The following is a 15,037-nucleotide window of genomic DNA, read 5'->3' as shown; positions in this document are numbered from 1 at the left end:
TGCAATAGTACCAAATGGACGGCGCCTCCATGTTCAGCACACGTACAACTCGATGATGATCTCAACCTTCTTGATCCAGCAAGCAAGACGAAGAAGTAGATGAGTTCTCCGGCAGCATGACGGTGCTCCGGTGGTGGTGATTATCTACTCTTGTAGGGCTCCGCCCGAGCTCTGCAGAAATCCAATCTAGAGGTGAAACTGTGTGGTTTAGGCTAGAGTTGCACGTGGCAAAGATGTGTATCAATAAGCCCTAAATCACCACTATATATAGGAGGGAGGGGGAGGGGCTAGCCTTGAGGGAAAAGGCCCTCAAGGGTGCGCCGGCCGCCAGGGAGGAGGAGGACTCCTCCTCCAATTCGGCTTGGGAAGGAGGAGTCCTCCTCTTCCTTCCCACCTCCGTCTTTCCTTTTTCTTTTTCTTTTCTTTTGTTATTTCCTTTATGTGGCGCCATAGCCCTCTTGGGCTGACTCCACTAGCCCACTTAGGACTTGTGGCGCCACCCTAGGGCCTTGGGCTCACTCCCGGTTGGGTGGGCCCCTCCCGATAAACACCCGGAACCCATTCATCACTCCCGGTACACTATGGGAATTGCCCGAAACTTTCCGGTGACCAAATGAAACCATCCTATATATCAAACTTTGTTTCTGGACCATTCTGAAACCCTAGTGACGTCCGTGATCTCATCCAGGACTCCGAACAACATTCGACAACCACACACATATAACTCAAATATACTAAAACATCAGCGAACCTTAAGTGTGCAGACCCTGCGGGTTCGAGAACTATCTAGACATGACCCGAGGTACTCCTCGGTCAGTATCCAATAGCGGGACCTGGATGCCCATATTGGATCCTACATTTTCTCCGAAGATCTTATCGGTTGAACCTCAGTGTCAAGGATTCATATAATCCCATATGTCATTCCCTTTGTCCTTTGGTATGTTACTTGCCTAAGATTTGATCGTCGGCATCCGCATAACTATTTCAATCTCGTTACCGGCAAGTCTCTTTTCTCGTTCCGTAATACAAGATCCCGTGACTTACACTTAGTCACATTTCTTGCAAGGCTTGTGTGTGATGTTGTATTACCGAGTGGGCCCCGAGATACCTCTCCGTCACACGGAGTGACAGATCCCAGTCTTGATCCATACTAACTCAACGGACACCTTCGGAGATACCTGTAGAGTACGTTTACGTTGTGATGTTTGATACACACAAGGTATTCCTCCAGTGCCAGTGAGTTATATGATCTCATGGTCATAGGAATAAATACTTGACACGCAGAAAACAATAGCAATAAAATGACTCGATCAATATGCTACATACATACTTTGGGTCTATTCCATCACATGATTCTCCTAATGATGTGATCCCGTTATCAAGCAATAACACTTGTCTATGGTCAGGAAACCTTGACCATCTTTGATCAACGAGCTAGTCAACTAGAGGCTTACTAGGGACAGTATTTTGTCTATGTATCCACACATGTATTTGTGTTTCCAATCAATACAATTATAGCATGGATAATAAACGATTATCATGAACAAAGAAATATAATAATAACTAATTTATTATTGCCTCTAGGGCATATTTCCAACAGTATCCCACTTGCACTAGAGTCAATAAGCTAGTTCACATTACCATGTGAATTTAACGAATCCAACACCCATATAGTTATGGGGTTTGATCACGTCTTGCTCGTGAGAGAGGTTTTAATCAACGGTTCTGAATCTTTCAGATCCGTGTGTGCTTTACAAATCTTTATGTCATCTTATAGATGTTGCTACTACTTGTTATTCGGAAATACTCCAAATATCTACTCTACTATACGATTCCGTTTTACCACTCAGAGTTATTCGGATTAGTGTCAAAGCTTGCATCAACGTAACCCTTTACAACGAACTCTTTAATCACCTCCATAATCAAGAAAAATTCCTTAGTCCACTAGTTACTAAGGACATCTTTGACCGCTATTTTAGTGATTCAATCTTTGATCACTCCTTGTACCCCTTGACAGACTCATGGCAAGGCACACATCAGGTGCGGCACACAACATGGCATACTTTCGAGCCTACGGCTAAGGCATAGGGGACGACCTTCGTCCTTTCTCTTTCTTCTGCCATGGTCGGGATTTTTGAGTCTTACTCAAATTCACACCTTACAACACAGCCAAGAAATCCTTCTTTGCTGATCTATTTTGAACTCCTTCAAAAACTTGTCAAGGCATGCATTTTCTTGAAAGTTATATTAAGCGTTTTGATCTATCTCTATAGATCTTGATGCTCAATGTTCAAGTAGCTCTATCTAGGATTTCATTTAAAAACTCCTTTCAAACAACCCTTTATGCTTCACAGAAATTCTACATTACTTCCGATCTACAATATGTCAACCACATATAATTTATCAGAAATTCTATAGTGCTCCCACTCACTTCTTTGGAAATACAAGTTTCTCACAAACCTTGTATAAACCCAAAACCTTTGATCATCTCATCAAAGCGTATATTCCAACTCCGAGATGCTTGCACCAGTCCATAGAAAGATCGCTAGAGCTTGCATACTGGTTAGCATCCTTAGGATTGACAAAACCTTTTGCTTGTATAACATACAACCTTTCCTCAAGGAAACCGTCGAGGAAACAATGTTTTGACATCCTATGTGCAATATTTCACAAATAATGCAGCATCTACTAACATAGTTCCAACAGGCTTTTAGCATCGCTATGAGTGAGAAAGTCTCATCATAGTCAACTCTTTGAACTTGTCGGAAACATCCTTCCGACAAGTCGAGCTTTTCATAATGGTGACCTTTCACCATCATCGTCTGTCTTTCTTTCAAAGATCCATCTTTACTTAATAGTCATACAACCATCAAGTAGTTCTTCCAAAGTCTACACTTTGTTTTGATACATGGATCCTCTCTCGGATTTCATGGCCTCTAGCCATTTGTCAGAATCTGGGCGCGCCATCGCTTCTCCATAGCTCGTAGGTTCATTGTTGTTCAACAACATGACCTCCAAGACAGGGTTACCATACCACTCTGCAACAGTACGCGACCTTGTCGACCTACGAGGTTTGTAGTAACTTGATCCGAAGCTCTAATGATCACCATCATCAGCTTCCACTTCAATTGGTGTAGGCGCCACACGAACAACTTCCTGCGCCCTGCTACATACTGGTTGAAGTAACGGTTCAATAACCTCATCAAGTTCCACCACTCTCCCACTCAATTCTTTCGAGAGAAATCTTTCCTCGAGAAAGGACCCATTTCTAGAAACAAACACTTTGCTTCCAGATCTGAGATAGGAGATGTACCCAACTGTTTTGGATATCCTATGAAGATGCATTTATCCGCTTTGGGTTCAAGCTTATCAGACTGAAACTTTTTCACATAAGCGTCGCAGCCCCAAACTTTCAAGAAACGACAGCTCAGGCTTCTCCAAACCGTAGTTCATACTATGTCATCTCAACGGAAATACGCTATGTAAAGTGAATAATGTTGTCTCTAATGCATAACCCATCAATGATAGTGGTAATTCGATAAGAGACATCATAGTATGCACCATATCAAATAGGGCGCGGCCATGACGTTCGTACACACCATCAAACTATGGTGTTCTAGGTGGCATGAATTGCAAAAACAATTTTCACATTGTCTTAACTGTGTACCAAAACTCGCAACTCAGATATTCATCTCTATGATCATATCGTAGAGAGTTTATACTCTTGTCACGATGATCTTCACTCTGAAACAGCTTTGAACTTTTCAACATTTCAGACTTGTGACTCATCAAGTAAATACTCCTCTATCTACTCAAATCGTCTCTGAAGTAACAACATAATGATATCCACTGCGTGCCTCAGCACTCATTGGACTACACACATCAAAAATGTATTATTTCCAACAAGTTACTTTCTTGTTTCATGTGGTATGATTTGCATGTCTCAAGTGATTCAAAAACAACTGATTCCAAACGATCCATCTCTATGGAGTTTCTTCATGCGTTTATACCAATAGGTATGGTTTGCATGTCTCAAACGTTTCAAAAATGAGTGAGTACAAAGATCCATCACTATGGAGCTTCTTCATGCACTTTATACCGACATGACTCAAGCGGTAGTGCCACAAGTAGTGTTACTATCATTACTGCTTTGTATCTTTTGGCACCAATATTATGAACATGTGTAACACTACGATCGAGATTCAATAAACCATTGAGGGTAATTATTCAAGCAAATAGAATAACTATTATTCCTTTTAAATGAATACTCGTATTGTAATAAACACGATCCCATCATGTTCATGCCCAATGCAAACATTAAATAACAATTATTTAGGTTTAACACCAATCCCAATGGTAGAGGGAGCGTGCGATGTTTAAATCACATCAACCTTGGAAACACTTCCAACACGTATCGTCACCTCGCCTTTAGCTAGTCTCCGTTTATTCCATAGCTTTCATTTCGAGTTACTAATCACTTAGCAACCGAACCGGTATCCAATACCCTCGTGCTACTAGGAGTACTAGTAAATTACACATCAATAAAATATATATCAAATATACTTCTGTCTGCTTTGCCATCCTTCTTATCTACCAAGTATCTAGGGTAGCTCCGCCTCAGTGAACGTTCCCCTCATAACAGAAGCACTTACTCTCGGGTTTTGGTTCAATCTTGGGTTTCTTCATTAGAGCAACAACTGGTTTGCCATTTCTTGAAGTATCCCTTCTAGCCCTTGCCCTTCTTAAAACTAATGGTTTTACTAACTATCAACAATTGATGCTCCTTCTTGATTTCTAATTTTGCAATGTCAAACATTGCGAAGCTCTCAAGGATCATCATATCTATCCTTGATATGTTATAGTTCATCAGGAAGCTCTAGCAGCTTGGTGGCAGTGACTTTGGAGAAACATCACTGTCTCATCTCGAAGATTAACTCCCACTTGATTCAAGCGATTGTTGTACTCAGACAATATGAGCACATGCTCAAGGATTGAGATTTTCTCCTTTACTTTGTAGACAAAGAATCTTGTCGGAGGTCACATACCTCTCTACAAGGGCACGAGCATGAAATCTCAATTTCATCTCTTAGAACATCTCTTATGTTCGGTGACATTTCAAAATGTCTTGCTTCTAAGCCATTAAGTATTACGCACTAAACTATCACGTAGTCATCAAAAACGTGTATGTCAGATGTTTGCAACATCCACAAACGATGCTCGAGGTGCAACACACCGAGTGGTGCATTAAGGACATAAGCCTTCTGCGCAGCAATGAGGACAATCCTCAGTTTTACGGACTCGGTCCGCAAAGTTGCTACCATCATCTCCCAACTAAAATTTCTCTAGGAACATATACAAAACAGTAGAGCTATAGCGCAAGCTACATCATAATTCGCAAAGACCTTTTTACTATGTTCATGATAATTAGTTCAATTAATCATATTACTTAAGAACTCCCACTCAAAAAAATACATCTCTCTAGTCATTTGAGTGGTACATGATCCAAATTCACTAACTGAAGTCCGATCATCACGTGAGTTGAGAATAGTTTCAGTGGTAAGCATCTCTATGCTAATCATACCAACTATACGATTCATGCTCGACCTTTCAGACTCATATGTTTCGAGGCCATGTCTGTACATGCTAGGCTCGTCATGTTTAACCCGAGTGTTCCACGCGTGCAACTTTTTTGCACCCGTTGTATGTGAACGTTGAGTCTATCACACCCGATCATCACGTGGTGTCTCGAAACGACGAACTACCGCAACGGTGCACAGTCGAGGAGAACACAATTTCATCTTGAAATTTTAGTGATAGATCACCTTATAATGCTACTGTCATTCTAAGAAAAATAAGGTGCATAAAAGGATTAACATTTCATGCAATTCATAAGTGACATGATATTGGCATCATCTCGTGCTTCTTGATCTCCATCACCAAAGCACCGGCATGATCTTCTTTTCACCGGCGCCACACCATGATCTCCATCAATGTGTCGCCATCAAGGTTGTCTTGTTATCTATGCTATTACTACTAAAGCTACGACCTAGCAATATAGTAAACAAATCTGCAAACACAAACGTTAGTTTAAAGACAACCCTATGGCTCCTGTCGGTTGCCGTAGCATCGATGTGGAAGTCAACATTAACTATTACAACATGATCATCTCATACATCCAATATATCACATCACATCATTGCCCATATCATATCACAAGCATACCCTCCAAAAGCAAGTTAGACGTCCTCTAATTTGTGGTTGCATGTTTTACGTGGCTGCTATGGGTATCTAGTATGATCGCATCTTACTTACTGAAAAACCACAACGGAGATGTGCAAATTGCTGTTTAACCTCTCCAAGGACTGCCTCGGTGAGAACCAATTCAACTAAAGTTGAAGAAACCGACACCCGCCAGTCATATTTATGCAACGAGGTTGCATGTCAATCGATGAAACCAAGCTCTCGTAAGCGTACGAGTTATGTCGGTCCGGGCCGCTTCAATCCAACAATACCACCGAATCGAGAAAAGACTAAGGAGGGCAGCAAATCGAACATCACCGTCCACAAAACCTTTTGTGTTCTACTCGAGATAACATCTACGCATGAACCTAGCTCATGATGCCACTGTTTGGGAACGTTGCATGGGAAACAAAAAATTTCCTACGCACACGAAGACCTATCATGGTGATGTCCATCTACAAGTGGAGATTTGGATCTACGTACCCTTGTAGATTGCACAGTAGGAAGCGTTAAGAAACGCGGTTGATGTAGTGGAACGTCTTCACGTCCCTTGAACCGTCCCATGAACCGTCCCGCGATACATCCCATGACCCGTTCCGATCTAGTGCCCCACGGACGGCACCTCCGCGTTCAGCACACGTACAACTCGACAATGATCTCGGCCTTCTTGATCCAACAAGCAAGACGGAGAAGTAGATGATTTCTCCAACAGCGTGACGGTGCTCCGGTGGTTGTGATGATCTACTCCTGCAGGGCTCCGCCCGAGCTCCGCAAAAATTCAATCTAGAGGTAAAACTGTGTGGTTTAGGCTAGAGTTGCACGTGGCAAAGTTGTGTCTCAAAAAGCCCTAAACGACCACTATATATAGGAGGGAGGGGGAGGGGCTAGCCTTGAGGGACAATGCCCTCAAGGGTGCACCAGCCGCCAGGGAGGAGGAGGACTCCTCCTTCAATAGGGTTTGGGAAGGAGGAGTCCTCCTCTTCCTTCCCACCTCCCTCTTTCGTTTTCCTTTTTCTTTTATTTTTGTATTTTCTTTATGTGGAGCCATAACCCTCTTGGTCAGACTCCACCAGCCCACTAAGGACTTGTGGCACCACCCTAGGGCCTTGGGATCACTCCCGGGTTCTTGGGCCCCTCCCGGTAAACACCCGGAACCCATTCGTCACTCCCGGTACACTGCCGGAATTGCTCGAAACTTTCCGGTGACCAAATGAAACCATCCTATATATCAATCTTCGTTTCCAAACCATTCCGGAAACCGTCGTGACGTCTGTGATCTCATCCGGGACTCCGAACAACATTCGGTAACCACACACATATAACTCAACTATACTAAAACATCATCGAACCTTAAGTGTGCAGACACTTCGGGTTCGAGAACTATGTAGACATGACCCGAGGCACTCCTCGGTCAATATCCAATAGAGGGACCTGGCTGCCCATATTGGATCCTACATATAATCCCGTATCAGTTGAACCTCGATGTCAAGGATTCATATAATCCCGTATGTTATCCCCTTTGTCCTTTGGTATGTTACTTGCCCGATATTTGATCGTCGGCATCCGCATACCTATTTCAATCTCGTTACCGTCAAGTCTCTTTTCTCGTTCCATAATACAAGCTCCCGTGACTTACACTTAGTCACATTGCTTGCAAGGCTTGTCTGTGATGTTGTATTACCGAGTGGGTCCCGAGATACCTCTCCGTCACACGGAGTGACAAATCCCAGTCTTGATCCATACTAACCCAATGGACACGTTCGGAGATACCTGTAGAGTACCTTTATAGTCACGCAGTTACGTTGTGACATTTGATAGACACAAGGTATTCCTCCGGTGCCAGTGATCTATATGATCTCATGGTCATAGGAATAAATACTTGACACGTAGAAAACAATAGCAATAAAATGACACGATCAATATGCTACGTACATAGTTTGGGTCCAGTCCATCACATGATTCTCCTAATGGTGTGATCGCGTTATCAAGCGACAACACTTGACTATGGTCAGGAAACCTTGACCATCTTTGATCAACGAGCTAGTCAATTAGGGGCTTACTGGGCACACTATTTTGTCTATGTATCCACACATGTATTTGTGTTTCCAATCAAAACAATTATGGCATGAATAATAAACAATTATCATGAACAAAGAAATACAATAATAACTAATTTATTATTGCCTCCAGGGCATATTTCCAATAGGATCCCGAGGGGGGTCCATCCCCATAACAAGGGAGCAACAACATGCACACGATCTAGGGAGGCCGGGGCACTCGAGCTGGAGCTCGTGCCCGGCTCGAGGCCATGCGCAAGGTGGGCCACGGAGCGGCTCCGGGGCTGCGGGGGTGCGCACGAAGATGCTACGGGAGTGCCACCATGCTGAGGGAGGAATGGACTGCAGGGAGGATCTAGGGCACCGAGGGAAACTTATACAGCGGCTGCATGCCGAAAGGGCGTCAAATTACCGGACATCTCACGTGGCTCCTGTGGATCGCCTGTTGTACAGAGGTGAACGATGCCTTGGCGTTGGTGGGTTGCGAGGCTGCTGCGGGCTGCACTGGCTAGCTGCTGCTAGACGTGGAGAGAGGAAGAGGCCGAGGAGGCTAGCCTCTCTCTCCCTCAGAAAAATAATTGTTTTTCTTTTTAATAAAAACAGCCACAAACAATTTAAAATGCCACGGGGAATGTAAAATGTTTTTAGGGAGACAAAAATATGTTTGCACTCACCAAAACGAGTCTTAATTTGTAAAAAAGGTCTTGGTATTTTTCGAGCTAACAAAATAAAACACACATATTAAAATTGGACTCTGTTTTTACAAAGATACAAAAGGCAAAATATTCAAACAGGACTTAGGACATTTTAGAATGCATAGCAGAATATTTAGAAGAAGGATAGCTTTTTTTTACTGAGAAGAAAAGGACAGTGCATCACAACATACATAGCATTACTAAATGAAAATTTTAGGCGAAAAGGAACTTAGGGAGGTTTTTTACGCACTACAAAATCCCACATGCAAGTACACCTCCCACACATACACTCACATCACAACAACACACAAGCTTACGATGCAACAAAATGATATGAAGATTATGATGCCATGATGCAAAATGATAAGGGGCTTAATAATTATTGAACTCAAACACATGGCATAATTGGAAGGTTCACGTGAGAAGTATTGCAAATAAGGCAAGGGGAGCACTTGGGCTGTTACAACTCTCCCACGCTACAAGAGGATCTCGGCTCGAGATCTAGCACTAAAAGAACTCTGGATATTCAGAACGGAGAAGGTCCTCGCGTTCCCAAGTGGCTTCTTTGTCGGAATGGTGTATCCTTTTAACTTTGAGGAACTTGATACACTTGTTGTGAGTCTTGCGCTCAGTCTCTGCCGTGGGTATAAGTCTGAGAGTAGATGTGTAGGGTACGAAAGGATGGGCAGAGCCTTAGCTATGGCGAGGTTGTATGAGTTTAGGCGCCTCTGCGGTGGAGGTAAAAGCCCTATGTCTCAGTGCTCTTAGGAGCTTAGTGTCGAGTGGAATATAGGATTACAGTAAATGCCAACCCCTGCACCAGTGGGGAAGGGCGGCCTATATAGAGTGCGCAGCCCTTCACAATGGCCCGGTGGACAGGGGTGGAGTAGTGGCGAATAAATGCCTACGTTACAAGTAACGTATGCCTTAAATGCTAATAATGGTGTATGAAAACGTATGACCGTTGCCCTCCTGGGAGGTTACGATGTACAGAGTGGAATTCAGTCGGTATGATAATATGCTCCGAATGCTCGTCACCGACTAGATGATGGGGGGTCCTTAGTTCAGTCGGAACTGTCTTAGGGCCTTGCCCTCTATGAACGTTAGTCCTTGGGTAGGACCTATAGGGCAGGCTTATGACCCTACCCTGGGACTATAACCCCATCATTAGTCCCCGAATGGATCGGGGTTGGAACGACGAAGTGGTGCCTGGAGTACGGATCCGACTGGTATGGATGTGACTTTGGCATTGTTTGCCTCGACCCATTTTATCCTTTCGACCAGTGATCGGAGTGAATATGCCAGTGAAACGAACCGTCAGGGACCGAGTGCTTCCGCACAATCTTTCGATGTGACCGGTCAAACTGACAGCGGCGGATTTTCTGGGATCTTCGAATTTCTGTTGCCGCGCGCTCAGCGGGGATGTCGACATCGTCATCGAGTAGTTTCTGTCGCCTCGATTACCGTGCCTTTATCTTCTCCACTAATATCGCAACAGTCGGTCGGGGGATAAGATTTCGGGGCCACCTGTTAGTGACCCAGTCGGAACCTTATTTAAGCCTCTCCGGTGGGGGTTTCTTGTTGCGCTGCCCTTGTTACTCGCACTCGCCTCGCTTCTCCCGTAGCTCCCTGCGCGTTCCAAGCCTCCTCCTTCCTCTCCTCCTCTGCAGATCTGCTGCCTTAACCATGACGAAGGGGCTGACGAGCAAGCTCGAGTCGCAGAAGAAGAAGAAGAAGGTGGCGGCTCCTGGTCAGCGGCGACAGCGAGCACTACCGGCGGGTTGGATCCAGGGGGATTTCCTCCCCTCCACGGTGACGGCGGACGACCTGCTGGAGCTGGTGGAGCAAGGCATGATTGCCAACAAGTCGTGGAGGTTGCCGGCGTAGGGCGAGACAGAGCCGGCACCGCAGGAGGGAGAGCGCGTCTTGCTGCTCGGCCACGTGTACAGGGGCTTCTCCTTGCCTCCCCACCCCTTCTTTAGAGGTATTGTGAATCACTTCGGGGCGCAGCTCCATCATTTTCCTCCCAACGCGATAGCCCATCTCGCCGCATTCGTCACTCTGTGCGAGTGCTTTATTGGATGTCCCCCCATTGGGGGCTCTTTAAGTACATCTTCTACGCTAGGTATCAGACTGTCAAAAAGCTTAGCCAGTCGGACGATAAAACCCATCTCCTCCAGCTTTGCGGGGGCTTAGGCTTCCAAAAGAAAATGAAGAGTAGCTACCCCCCTCTCTAGTTGTCCGAGTCAGTTAGGAACTGGCAGTCGACCTGGTTCTACTGCCAGGACATAGCTTGTCCGAATGCTGCGACTGGGTTGCCGCCCTTTAGCCTAGACCATCGGGCTCGTCCCAGACAACTTGCGCTCTCCAAGTTGGAAAAGATCCAGATCCAGCCTCTGGTCGACGAGCTGCTAGCTGTCGTCCGCAAGGGAGTCACCGGCACGGACTTGCTGGAGACCTTTCTGGGTCGGCGCATCCAGCCGCTGCAAGCCCAACACCACACCGTGTGGCACAATGTGGGGCCTGAGGATTCCACTCGGACTCACCCAGAGTGCGTGACCGGGGAGACGGTGACAGCGTGGGTCCGCGGCATGACACACGCATGCGACAACCCCCAAGGAGCCCGACGAGTGAGGCCCTTCCGCACTGACAACCCTCCTCCGAATGAGGTGAGCGCATCTTGTCGAGTGCTTCCAATCTTCTTAGATTTATCGCTTTTCTTGTGTCGCCGCTTGGTGTCTTACGTTGTCGACTGTATTTTGTGTAGGAGTGGACCAACTGGCATTCTCCCTTCTCGAACGGGAATCCCGCTGAGGAAGAGGAGGGCAGCCAGGAGGGCAGCATGGATAGCGCCGAGTATGTCTCCGACAGGGAGGAGATGGAGGAGGAGTCTGAAGAGGAGGAGGATGAGGCTGGGGAGCAGAGCTCGCCACCTCCACCATCAGAGCCTCCAACAAAGCACCGTCACGAACCCGCGGCTCCGCCGGCACCTCCAACAGTTCCGAGTGCTCCGCCTGCTTCTCCCGTGGCTCCGAGTGCTCCGCCAGCTCCTCCCGTGGGTCCAAGTGCTCGGAGCGTGAAGAGGACCAGGGACGCTGCTGCCGAGCCTACGGACCATTCGTCCAAGGTGGCCAAACCGAGTGGGCCCAAGCCTCGGAAAGCTTTGCCTCGGATGAGGATCGCTGTTCCAGTTGCCTCAGCGTAAGTGTCCTGTTCTCCCATCTTCTTTCAATATTTGACTGAACTCATGCTTATCGGACGAGTGGATTTTACTCGACAGAGCTGCCACCTCCGCCACCTCTCTGCCGCGCCAGGACGATGATCCCATGGATACGGATAACGCTGCCACATCTCAGCAAGGTACGTTGTGACGACTCCGAGAGTTTGCATTATTGTTTCGCGAGTGCTGTCTTTAATCTTGCCCTTTTTTTGCAATCTCATGTTGTTCAGTCGGGCTTCCTTCGGAGGTGATTCATCTGGAGGAGGACAACCGAAGGGGATCAGGGCCAACTTTGGCGCCTGTCCTTGAGGTTCTTCCATCTGCTGCTGCTCCCACCGTGGACGCGCCGCCGACCGAGCCGATGCCGTCGACTGAGGCGGTGTCCCTCGCGGAGGAACCGACTGGAGCGGGACTTCGGATGCCCAAGGAGTCTTCTGTCGTGCCAGGTCCATCGACCGTCCAGTACGACGCCCGACACCTCTCGGAAGACCAAGTGGGAGCCGCCAAAGAGGCCATGGTGCAGGTGGAGTTGATGGTGGGTGATGCCAAGGGAGCGTACGACTCCATCGCGTCTTTGTGCAAGAGAATCTTGGAGCTCCGAGACGATATCCGAGTAAGTGCGCTAGTAAGTGTTTACTTTCCTCTTGTAACCCACTGGGGGTCCAAGTGATATACTCGGATACAGTAGGATTATTTTGCAGTGGGTTCACTCAGAGTGAACCCAGTGGGTGTAGTCCCCGAGACTTCTGTCGAGTGCTTGCACCGGCAGTTGTCTTTATATGTATTTCCCGTTATCTGAGCAGATCTGAGCTAGTCTGCCCGAATATTACCAGTGGGGGCACTCGGAGTGCATCCATTGGATGTAGTCCCTGAGAGTAGTGTTACTCAGGTCGGGTAATAGCATTGTCGTAGATTTGTGTGTTTGTCATGTAGCTCAATAGGGCCGGCCTGTTCGAGCTTCAAGCCAGTGGGGTCACTCTTAGTGAACCCACTGGGTGTAGTCCCCGAGACCGCTGTTGAGTGCTTGCATCGGCAGGGGTCTGAAGAACTTTGAGCTTTGTTTGTTTTCCTTGTCGAGTGTGTTTGAGCTTCCCTTTGCGCTGATTTCGCAGAAGACTTGCGAAATGGGATCCGCGTACAATGCTCTGAAGGCTGAAAAGGTTCAGCTTGCTGCGGAATTGGAGGCGGCTGTGAATGACTTGGCTGGTGTGAAGGGTCTCTTGCTGACCGAGAGAAGTCTTTGGAGGAGTCCCGGGAGACCAACAAGGCATTGGTGGCCGAAATTGAGAAAATGGGCAAGCAAAGAAGTGAACTGATGGGTCAAATGAAGGTGATGAACCGTCGATGCATTTCGCAGGAGAAGTATGTCAACGACTGGGCAAGGAAGATGATTGCACTGCTCGGTGGTAAGTTTCTTGCCGAGTGCTTCTTGACTTTGTAATTCATTCTGCGCTTACTTTCTGCTCTTCTTTTCTTTGCAGATTTTTGTCTGAACGCTGAGGCTGAAGCAGCCGACATTGAATGGTCGTTTGTTCCGAACGTTCCGCTCGACCACGAAGCCAATCAGGACATGCTCCGAGCACATATTCGCCTTGGCAGAGTGGGACCTTTCATCGGCCGTCTGAGAGAAGTCATCGGCCGGATCGACAAGGAGCTGTGGCCCGAAGACGATTCCCGGAAGGAAATAGAAGGATTGATGACTCGGCTGGAGGACGTCCCGAACAGAGTGCAGTCATGGAAGAAGTCTGCCGCTTGTTGTGGTGCGGACGTGGCACTATCACTGGTCCGAGAGCACTGCAAGGAAGCTCGCGAAGAAAAGCTGAAGGCGTTGGAGGTCGCCAACACCAAGAAGCTTCGATTCGAAGATTTCATGGAGACCTTCCTCGAGACAGCCACTCGTATCGCGGACGGGATCGATCTTGAGACCTTTGTGGAGCCTGCCAGTCCCGGTGCCAGTCCTGATGACGCTTGAAAAACTTTTCCTCAGTATGCCGAGTGGTATCTGTATCAAACTTGGGCCACTATTGTTGGCCGTCACATTCGTGGTTCGGTGTGGATAAGCTTGATCCACACCGAGACGACTATCGTAGATCCAACTTTGAATTCGAATCGAATATTTTGCTCTTCTTTCGCTAAGTTTATTTTCTGACACGATTTTGGCTCGTGGTTTTTGTTTGGCGTTTCTTGGTGAAGCCAATGGCAAACATGCGGATCATGTAATTTTCAGTTGTCTTCACATCCACATGAGCCTCAATGAGGGTCTGCTAAGCCTCCGAGTGGATCTCGAGGATACGCTCGAAGGAAGCTTTTTACTTAGGCGATTCTGGATCGCAGCTAAGTCCCCGAGTGCGGCATCTCGTGCGCACTCGGAGTGAGTTGATACTCATGTAGTTGTCAGTTGTCTTCACATCCACATGAGCCTCAATGAGGGTCTGCTAAGCCTCCGAGTGGATCTCGAGGATACACTCGAAGGAAGCTTTTTACTTAGGCGATTCTGGATGGATCGCAGCTAAGTCCTCGAGTGCGGCTGTTAGCGCACACTCGGAGAGAGTTTTTACTTAGGCTACTCTGGATCACAGCTAAGCCCCCGAGTGCGGCTGTTAGCGCACACTCGGAGAGAATTTTTTACTAAAGCGATTCTGGGTCGCAGCTAAGTCCCCGAGTGCGGCTGTTAGCGCACAACTCGGAGAGAATTTTTTACTTAGGCGACTCTGGGTCGCATCTAAGCCTCCAAGTGCGACTGTTAGCGCACACTCCGAGAGAATTTTTTTTTACTTAGGCGACTCTGGGTCACAGCTAAGTCCCCGAGTGCGGCTGTTAGCGCA

The sequence above is a fragment of the Hordeum vulgare genome, chromosome 7H (genome assembly GCF_904849725.1).
Source record: "Hordeum vulgare subsp. vulgare chromosome 7H, MorexV3_pseudomolecules_assembly, whole genome shotgun sequence".
Taxonomy (NCBI): Eukaryota; Viridiplantae; Streptophyta; class Magnoliopsida; order Poales; family Poaceae; genus Hordeum; species Hordeum vulgare.
Note: the sequence above shows the minus strand (reverse complement) of the source record.